The sequence below is a fragment of the Dromiciops gliroides genome, chromosome 3 (assembly GCF_019393635.1).
Source record: "Dromiciops gliroides isolate mDroGli1 chromosome 3, mDroGli1.pri, whole genome shotgun sequence".
Taxonomy (NCBI): domain Eukaryota; kingdom Metazoa; phylum Chordata; class Mammalia; order Microbiotheria; family Microbiotheriidae; genus Dromiciops; species Dromiciops gliroides.
Window position 1 is genome coordinate 256160141 of NC_057863.1, and position 8650 is coordinate 256168790.

General features: G+C 34.2%; 1 long non-coding RNA gene across 2 annotated transcripts in view; it reads left to right on the plus strand.

Moving 5' to 3' along the window:
* LOC122745512 overlaps positions 1–6889 on the plus strand; it is a 115802-nt gene extending 108913 nt beyond the window's left edge. Inside the window, exons 3-4 of one of the 2 annotated variants that reach the window (XR_006355471.1) lie at positions 3585–3676; positions 6457–6889. This is a non-coding gene — a long non-coding RNA (uncharacterized LOC122745512). Of the gene's footprint in view, positions 1–3584; positions 3677–4247; positions 4362–6456 lie in introns of those variants that run through there. The other variant, XR_006355470.1, reaches the window with a different exon arrangement.
* Positions 6890–8650: the final 1761 nt, after the last annotated feature.

Here is an 8650-nt window from a genome sequence, read left to right on the forward strand (position 1 = left end):
GCAGCTGAAGTGGTCCTTAGGGGAAATTTTATATCTCTAATTGTTTATATCAATAAATTAGAGAAAAAGCTGATCAAATAATTAGGAATAAAACTAAAAAAAAACCTAGAAAATGAACAAATTAAAAATTCCCAATTAAACACCAAATCGGAAATCCTGAAAATGAAAGGAAAGATTAATAAAATCAAAAGTAAAAAAAAAAACATTGAACTAATAAATAAAACTAGAAGCTGGCTTTATGAAAAAAAATTAACTAGATAAACCATTGTTTAATTTGATTTTTAAAAGGAAAGAAGAAACCAAATTACTACAATCAAAAATTAATGGGGTAAATTCACCACCAATGAAAAGGAAATTAAGAAAACTGTTAGCAGCTATTTGGCAATTATATGCCAATAAATGTGATAATCCAAATGAAATGGATGAATACTTAAAAATATAATTACCCAGATTAGCGGAAGAAGAAAGAAAATATTTAAATAACCCAATCTTAGAAAAAGAAATTGAACAAACCATCAATGAACTTCCTAAGAAAAAGTCCCCAGGGACCGGATGGATTCACAAATGAATTTTACCAAACATTTAAAGAATAATTAATCCCAATACTACATGAACTATTTGGAAAAATGGATGAAGGTGTACTACCAAATTATTTTTATGAGACAAATATGGTGCTGCAACCCAAATCAGGAAGAGCCAAAATAGAGAAAGAAAATTATAGAACAATTTCCCTAATGAATATTGATGCAAAAACTTTAAATAAAATATTAGCAAGGAGATCACAGCACTATATCAAAAGGGATTTATACCAGGAATTCAAGGCTGGTTCAATATTAGGAAACCTATCAATATAATTGACTATATCATTAACCAAACCAGCAGAAATCATGTGATTATTTCAATAGATGTAGAAAAAGACTGACAAAATGCAGCGCCCACTCCTATTAAAAAACACCAGTGAACATAGGGATAAATGGAGCTTACCTTAAAGTGATAAGTACTACTTATCTAAAACCATAAGCAAGCATTATCTGTAATGGTGATAAGCTAGAAGCTTTCCCAGTACAATCAGAGGTGAAGCGAGGTTGCCCATTATTGCATTTATTATTTAATATTGTACTAAAAATGTTAGTTATAGCAATAAGAGGACAAACAGAAATTAAAAGATTTAGTATAGACAATAGGGAAACAAAACTATCACTCTGTAGATGATATGATGTTATACTTAGAAAATTCTAGAGAATCAACTAAAAAACTACTTGAAATTATTAACAACTTTAGCAAAGTTTCAGGATACAAAATAAACCAATATATATCATCAGCATCTTATATATTACCAACTTTTCTATAAATTACCAACAGCCTCCAGAGGAAGAACTAATTTTGATTGAATACAGGTTAAAACATACTGTTTTTCGCTTTTTCTTTCATTTATTTTCTTTTATTCAAGTCTTCTTAAAATGACAAATATGGAAGTGTTTTACATAATTGTACATGTATAACCTATATCTGATTGTGTATTGCTTTAGGGAAGAGGGAAAGAAGGGAGGGTTAAAGAGAAGGATAGAATTTGCAACTCAAAACTTTAAATAAAATTGGTTTCTTAAATTTTAAAATGTTAATTAAAACATGAAAAAAAGACTTTTTGCTTCTTGACTTCGTCATCTAAATATAGTGTTGTAACTGCCAAAAATACATGGCACTTTGCTGTGTTCTTATGAACCCTAACCAAAAGTAGTCAAATGTAATAAAAGCAGTAAAAATTCTTAAAAAAAAAAAAAAAAGGACCACAATCATGCCAGTCACCTAAGCCAGCCCCAATCACAATGACGACCTTGATTCCTTACTCTTATTCACCCCACATATCCAATCCATTGCTAAATCTTATCCTGTCTACCTTCACAACATACTCCAATACATTCCTTCCCCTCTGCTCATAGAGGTACGATTGTAATTCAGTCCATCTTCACTTTTCATGTATACTACAACAATAACCTAATTATTTTCCCCATCTCAATTATCTCCCTACTCCAATATATGCTCTAATAAGCTTCCAAGGTAGTATTTTGTATAAAGCTTATGTCTGAAAATGTCACCATTCTGCACTTCCAAATGAGTTTCAGTGACTCCCTATTACATATAGTATCAAATATAAAGTTTTCTGTTTGTCAATTAAAACCCTTCATAATCTGACACCTTCTTACACTTCAAGTTCTCTTACTTCCTTCCACAGAGCAACTATACTGGACTACTTCCATTTCCTTGAACCTGACACTCACTCACTTTCTCATTGCCTCTAAGTCTTTGAACCCATTGTCCCATAAGCCTGAAATTTGGGGGTTTCCTTGTTTCCATCACTTAATTTCCTTAACTTCCTTCAAGACAGCTCAAATCCTACCTTACACAAAAAGCCTCCTCCCAGGTTCTAATGCTAACCATTTCATGCTACTTTTGCCTCCTAGTTATGTGCCTAGTTATTTCCATTTTGTTTTTCCCATTACTCCTTAATGGCAGGGACTTTTTTGTTGCTTCCCCCCCCCCCCCGCCATTGCTTTCTTGTATTCCTAGTAGTACTTGGCATAATGCCTAGTACAAAGTAAGTGCCTAATGAATGAATGAATGACTGTAACATTGTAAAATGATTTTGTATTTCAGATGGGGTGTGCACTAGATCGTGTCTGATAGACATAACTCTAATATGCCAAAATTTTAGTTTGTAATCATCACCATTTTCCAACTGAAAAAATTTGAGAAATTCAATGATTTGCAACAAGTCATAGAATGAGTGAGACGGCATTTTAGACTCTTCATTTCCAGATTTAAATCATAACTACAGGCTAAAATGTAATAGCCTACCAGTGACTAAAAAGATATTTTTGTTTGATTACATAATTTGTGCTCCAGTGAAAAACTTCATGTTAAACATCATATTAGATAAAATCTAATCTAATGGATTTAAGTTTGGAAAATAAAGATTCCACAAAACAAGCATGGAAAGCATGAGAACAGTGAGAGAATAAAGGTAAACATTGTCACTTATGCTATGTAGTCAAATGATAATTCTCCATCTTGAAATGAAAAATATGAGGATAATCCAAGTAAATTTGCAGTGCATTTTTCTGACTAGATTTTAACATGGTTGTATTTGGTACTCTGAGAATATTAAATTCTTTAAACACAAGGATGGTAGTATCTATTTAATAACTCAAGGGGACTCAGGAAAGCTATTACTGGTTTCCTCTCTTTGCTTCTCAGGATACCATCCTTTAAAAAATAATATTAAGGGAAGGACTAAAAATACTGGCAACATAATTTTCAAGGGATATGGTCAATTCCTTCCTTCATACTTGGAATAAATAGAATTGCTTTTCAGACAATAAAGAAACATCAACTTTAAAAAGAATTGGCCAACTTTGCATAGGGCAGAACCAAAAAAAAAAGTTGATGCTAACAGTTGGTGCTGAAAGTTGGTCTCTCTAGTACTCTATGGACTATTGGTCAGTTTCACTGTGACCCTTGACAGTTTAAATTTATATACACATTTTATGTATACAAGGAACTAAAAACTGTTTGATTTTTCCTAGGGATATATAGCAGGAGGGAATGTTTTCAAAAGGCAATCTGATGGTTCTCTGGATATAATCAAGCTTGAGATTCATGGCTAATTGGGCTCTAGGTGAGTAATAGATGAAGTCAAATAAGATAGATATTCCCAGGGGCAGCTAGGTGGAGTAGTGGATAAAGCACCAGCCCTGGATTCAGGAGGACCTGAGTTCAAAATCTGGCCTCAGACACTTGACACTTACTGGCTATGTGACCCTGGGCAAGGGTTACCTCATTGCCCCACAAAAAAAAAAAGAAGAAAGAAAGAAAGAAAGAAAGAAAGAAAGAAAGAAAGAAAGAAAGAAAGAAAGAAAGAAAGAAAGAAAGAAAGAAAAGTAGGTCATCCCTACCCATAGGGATTTGAGCTAGAGAGAAGAACAAGGCTAGGGAACCCAGTTGAATGACCTGCTCAACAGAAACATCAGGCACACAGGGAGCAGCAAAAAAGCACCATGAGATGGGAAAAGGATCATAAGTACCAGAAATCATAGTTATTTGTACCATATTCTTTATGTGTGTACCTCTCAATAGGTGTACTATATAGATCTGCCCAATGGCCCTATAGGAGAGTGTGCCCCAGGCTTTGAGGGAAAATGTTTTATTAATTGTTAATTAATTGTTTGATCATTTTTCTGCAATCCCAGTAAACATCTCTGCTTAGAATGAATTATGTCCTCTGACCAATTACTAAGGTAAGTGCATCAGTGGGGGCTCATGTGTTCTTGTGCCATAGACAACTGTTTGGAATGAAGACCTATAGAATACCTTGAACCAAGAGGTAAACCATTCCCCTTGGGATCTAACCTCTGAGTCCTCTCTGATTTTTGTGATATTGCTCTTTCTCCAGTCACCCCTACTTATTGCAAGAATTCTGAACATTGTTTTGATCTTGAGAGTCTTTCATGTATCTCAAACTTACAAAACTGTACATAAAATATTTTTTATCTTCTGCTTGGTGAAAAGTTCTAAGCATTTTTTGACCAAATTCTTCCTAATAATTTTCAAAATCTTTCTTTGCTGCAGCATTTTATGGTGAATATTTAAAGGAAGGCCGTCAAAGTTTACTACATTTCTAATGAAATTCAGATATTCAAGGATCAGTTTTTTAGTTATACATAATTTTCATTAGCTTTTAGAAATGGATATTTATTGAAATTATATAGTAAGAAGAGTTCATACAAAACATTATCCCCAGAAGTCTGAGACATACTCTTCTATAAGTACATACTCCTCCCCCAGCCCTATACAATTACTTCAAACACCAGTAAGCTAGTTTGTTAAATGGAAGCTTTTGCTAGAAAGCCCTTGATAGAATCCTCTTGCTGGCATGTTTAACTCAGCTCCTTCAACCAGTACCAAAATTTCCCTGGATGGTATCTATCAGTCAGTGATTTTAGTACTGTGATTAAGTATAGTGATTTTAGTTAGTACTTTAATCTTTCCATATTGACTCAGAATCTATTAATATCTAGTTCACACCTTTTGATTGATTGATTAAATGGAAATATGTAGAATTTGTTCACACTTGGTTATACCCAAGATTTTAGTGATTGCTTTATTAAGAAATCTAGGTTTTCTTTTTTTACACTAATTGTTGCTAAGGATGTAAAATATCCCTCCCTTACACACACACACACACACACACACACACACACACACACACACACACTCATTGTTCCAGCCAAACCAGCCTATGGCTGATTTCTTCCATGTAAAAATATGTATTTTGTCTTTACTTGCTTTATGGACATGATTGTTCTCACCACCATTACCACCATCCCACCCCTGATCCCTGCCATAGTATGAAAGGCCCTTTAGGGGGAAAAAGGGTCAATATGTTTCATTCTTGAATTTATGTAGGGGTCATTGATCTACAATTAACTTTTTTCTCAGGATCTAATTACCAAAAGTAAAATGCTTATAATTAGGCTACACTAATTGTAAAAATGTGACAATCATTAAAGTGCAGACTAACAATTCAAGAATGTGTCTGTTCAAGACAGTTCAGGTGAAAATCACCTTTGTAAAGTGTGACTCCTCCTGAGCCTATACTAGAGGCTGGAGAGGAGGGGGATATTTCCCCCTTCCTCACCAGCTATGTTACATAGGACCATACTTACTCCCCCAGTAGGAAAAACCCCATTCAGCAATTGGAGAGTCAATTTGAGGAAGTGCAAGGTAGAACTGAGGGAGAAGAGACACATTCTCTACCACACATGGAAGGACAGAGACAGACAGGAGAGAGAGAGAGAGAGAGAGAGAGAGAGAGAGAGAGAGAGAGAGAGAGAGAGAGAGAGAGAGAGAGAGAGATTGAGATTCACTCTAGGAGCAGCTTTGAAAAGTTTGATCCATGGCCCCAGAGAGAAGTAAAAATAAATTCAAGGAAGAATTATTCCTGCCAATTAAGAGCTGAGATATGGAAAGAACTCCAAGAGGAAAGAAAGAATACTGAAATCCTGGTTTATTCCAGTAATGATTTGCCTTAGGTTCATATGTTTGAAACACATACTTAGTACTCCAATTTTGTTCCCATTATTTCTAGTGGTCAAGGGACACTTTATTTGAATGGAGTGATTAGAGAAATGAAACATAAGGCTATCTAATGACAGGAGGGAGGTGAAAATATCTACCTAGCCACTGTAGGAAAGAGGGACAAGTCTTTCAGTAGAGTCCTCTAAAGAGGCAAAGATTGTTTTCTACATCTCAATGGGACTCTGATATAGTGGGAGGTCTTCACCAATGGACAATAGAACATTCAGTAAGTGATAGTAGAGATAAACTCTTGGTCTCAGACATGATATTGGGAGAGACTACATATAAAAGAGTAATTAACTCTTGGCCAAATTATTACAGATTACCCTTACCTGAGATGACGATCAGTGAACATGTCATCATCTATGCCATAGCCCTGATGTTCCAGATGCTTCGCCTGATCTTTGTCTTAGCTTTAAATCAGAAGACAATCTGTGACAAATGTTTGGCATCACCCAGATATTTAAGAATTGTGACTCTCCTTCCGAAGAAGCAGATGAAGTCAAGGATTTCTTGGTTGTCCTACATATTCTGTCATTTTTTTCCCAAGGGTCTGCTTATATCAGGATACACTCTATGAACTACAAATGTTTGACATTACCAAGCGAACTCAATAAATCAGTGTTTGATATAGTGGGAAACATGAATTACTTAGGAAAAAACTCCTTATTTGATAAAAACTGATGGAAAAGTAAAAAGCAGTCTGGCAGAAATTACACTTAGACCAACATTTTACACCATATGCCACAATATATCATAACTGGATACATGATCTTAATATTAAAGATGATAGTATAAAAATTGGAATGGAAACAGAATACATATCTCTCATTTCTATGAGTGAGATATATTCTCTATCAAATATGACATAAAAAGATAATACAGGTATCTTTGATTTCCTGAAACTGAAGAACTTCTGCACAAATTAATGCACCTAGGAAGTGGTTGAATAGGAAAAAAAACTTAGTATCAAATTTCTCTGATAAATGTCTGCTATCCAAGATATGAAGATGAGTCTTCCTTACTCTAGGTTTGGCACTCTATCTGCTTCATTACTTAACTGCCCACATGTATTTAAGCGTGTATATATATATATATGTGTGTGTGTGTGTGTGTGTGTGTGTGTGTGTGTGTGCATATGATTAAATTAGCCAATAGATAAATAATAAAAGGCTATGACCAAACACTTCTCAAAAGTAGAATTACAAAGAAGTAACAACTATATGAAAGAATGTTCCAAATCAGAAATAATAAGAATTGTACATGAAAACAACTCTGAGGTTTCACCTAACATCATACAAATTGGCAAAGATTACCAAAAAATGGCTATAGTCAATGTTGGAGGATTTGTTTAATGATATGGGCTCTAATACATTATTGTTGTAGCTATAAAATGGCACAACTATTTTGGAAAACGATTTGGAATTACAGCCACTTTTCAGCATTTCTGTGTTTAATGTTCACAACTTCAAGCATTCATGTAATTTTATTAGTAAATTCATTTTCACTTTCCTATTAGCAACCATGTATACAGATATGGGCAGTAGAGAAATAAATGAGAGGTACAATGCATGCAAGTTTGTAAAGCAGCTCATATCCTACTAGGTGTTTCATTGGTTTTGCTCACCCTACCTTTGTAGAGAAAAGAGCATTCTTTATATTTTCATTGCTTGCCTTTAAAACTCAAATTTTGTGTTACAATTATGCCCTCAAAGTGCAGTTCAAGTCCTTTGGAATCTAAAGTCGTGTCAAGACCTCAGTAATCTTGGCTTTTTCTGGCAGTAGCAACTAAAATCCCAGCAACCTCACCCATAGTTTTCAGAGGGCAGCCAAGGTAGAGAGGTTTACAATAATATAGTATACAGTACGATGCCCTCATACCACCATCTGACAGAGTGGAAGGTAAGATTCGAATTAAAAAATGTCTTTGGTGTAAGATTTTTTTGTTGTACAATATTAGTGTTACTGTAGATTTTATGTATTATGAAAAGGGAATGTTGTCTGAAATAAAAGGGTTTGGGGTTTTTTTGAGATATTAACACAAAAAGTCCCTGTATCCTAGGGAATTACTAGCAAGAAAAAATGTTCTACATTACCATTTTATTTTTTGTTATGAGTTATTTCATGTTATTGTGTTAGGAAAAGTGCATGTTTTCAGAATTAATGTTTTGTTATAAAGAATTGTATACCGAAAAGTATTATATTCAGCAATTGGTTGTCTCAAAAACCTAACCCCCTATTTCCCATAGTTTCAGTGTATCAACTCCTGTGAAAGCTAAGGAATTATTCTTTGCAAATAAAATGACTAAAATGCCTGTACCCCTCGACCCAGAGACTCTATTACTAAATTTAGTCCCCAAAAAAGCCACTGACAAGAAGAAAGTATTAGTAATATAGCAGTACTTTTTGTGATAGCAAAGAATTTGCCACAAAAGTAGATGCCTTTGATTGGACAAAGGCTAAACAAATTGTGAAACATGAATACAGTGAAGTATTACTATAACATAAAAAATTA